This window comes from Fistularia commersonii, unplaced genomic scaffold (assembly GCF_037954325.1).
Source record: "Fistularia commersonii isolate RoL2024-O1a breed Wild unplaced genomic scaffold, RoL_Fcom_v1.0 HiC_scaffold_42, whole genome shotgun sequence".
In the NCBI taxonomy this organism is placed as follows: Eukaryota; Metazoa; Chordata; class Actinopteri; order Syngnathiformes; family Fistulariidae; genus Fistularia; species Fistularia commersonii.
Window position 1 is genome coordinate 1,097,501 of NW_028234000.1, and position 2,075 is coordinate 1,099,575.

The following is a 2,075-nucleotide window of genomic DNA, read 5'->3' on the forward strand; positions in this document are numbered from 1 at the left end:
ACTGCTTTCTGTTCTCTTCAGTCCTCTCAGTATCCCACTTCTTCTTCGCTAACCGCTTTCTCCGTATATACTCCTGCACTTCCTCATTCCACCACCAAGTCTCCTTATCAACTTTCCTTCCAGATGACAAACCGAGTACTCTTCTACCTGTCTCCCTGATAACACTAGCTGTTGTTGTCCAATCATCTGGCAGCTCACCCTGACCACCCAGACCCTTTCTCAACTCCTCCCTGAAAACCGTGCAACGCTCCTCCCTTTTCAGCTTCCACCACTTTGTCCTCTGCTCTGCCTTTGTCCTCGTCATCTACCTTGTCACCAGAGTCGTCGCACAAACCGCCATCCTATGCTGTCTGGCTACACGCCCACCTACAACTACTTTGCAGTCACCGATCTCTTTCAGGTTACCTCGTCTATACAAGATGTAGTCTACCTGCGTGCTCCTACCTCCGCTCTTATAAGTTACCCTATGTTCCTGTTTTTTCTGGAAAAAGGTATTCACTACACCCATTTCCATCCCTTTTGCAAAATCTACCACCATCTGTCCCTCTGCATTCCTATCCTGGATACCATATCTGCCCATCACTTCTTCATCCCCTCTATTGCCTTCCCCAACATGTCCATTGAAGTCTGCACCAATTACCACTCTCTCATTTCTGGGAATATTCTGCATCACTTCATCCAACTCATTCCAGAACTTCTCCTTCTCTTCAGGTTCACATCCCACCTGTGGCGCATAGCCACTAACAACACTGAGCATCACACCTTCAATTTCCAATTTCAGACTCATAAGTCTATCTGACATTCTTTTCACCTCTAGGACGTTCCTTACAAACTCCTCCTTCAAGATGACTCCTACTCCATTTCTCTTCTTGTCAGCACCATAATAGTATAACTTAAAGCCTGCTCCTAAGCTTCTAGCCTTACTACCCTTCCACCTGGTCTCCTGGACACACAGTATATCCAGCTTCCTTCTCTGCATCGTGTCCATCAACTCTCTACCTTTTCCTGTCATAGTCCCAATATTCAAAGTCCCTACTCTCAGTCCCAGGCTCTTTCCTTTCCTCCTCTCTCTCTGCTTCCGAACACGCACTCCTCCTCTTCTTCTTCTTCTTGTTCTTCGACCCACAGTAGCCCAATTTCCATTAGTACCCTGTAGGTCATCAGTACCAATGGCGGTCGTTGTTAACCCGGTCCGCGACCCATCCGGTATGGTATAGTTATGGTTGACTCGCATGTTTGGTTTTGGCAAACGTTTTACGCCGGATGCCCCTCCTGACGCAACCCTCTGCATTTATCCGGGCTTGGGACCGGCACAGGGAGACACTGCTCCGTGCCCCCCCCCCCCCCAAAGGCAGGCTTGGAGAGACACGGGCCAGTGCCGCCCTGAGGCTGCATTACCCTCTCTTTCTTACATTTATTATAAAAATATGCTTATCTTCCTTTTAGCTCATCACACATGTCTTTATGATTTTCAGTCCATGCCTCAGCCGGCCTGAAGCTCCACTGATGCGCATGTGCGGATGCCTCTATCTAGCGGACATAAAATAAAGACAATCATTCAAATGTGAATGAGTCGGCGTGATGCTCCGGGATGTGTGGAGCTCAGGGAGCTCCACGAGTGAGGGAGTTAAGTTAGGGCGGGGGTGCAAGTAGGCTCTAGGATTCCCCGAGTCGGGGCGAGCGATGGGTTTAGAGGCGTATTGCATTGAAGATAATGGCCGCATATCCTTCTTGGACTTTTCTAAAGCCTTTGACTCGGTCGAACATCCATTTATCATAGCAACGCTCGAACATTTTGGATTTGGTTAAATATTCAGGAATGTGATCCGTGGGCTCTATGAGAATATTCATAGCTGTGTCACCCTGCCAAGCGGCACCACTCCGAGCTTCCATGTTGATGTGGGAATCCCCCAAGGTTGCCCCATCTCACCCTATTTATTTATAATTGCTACCGAAATGCTAGCCGTTTATGTTGAAAAGAGCAACGATATCCAAAAGTTAGACGTGCTGGGGACTGAAATTGTTATTAGCCTGCTGGCAGATGACACAACCTTAGTTTTGAAAAATGAACATCA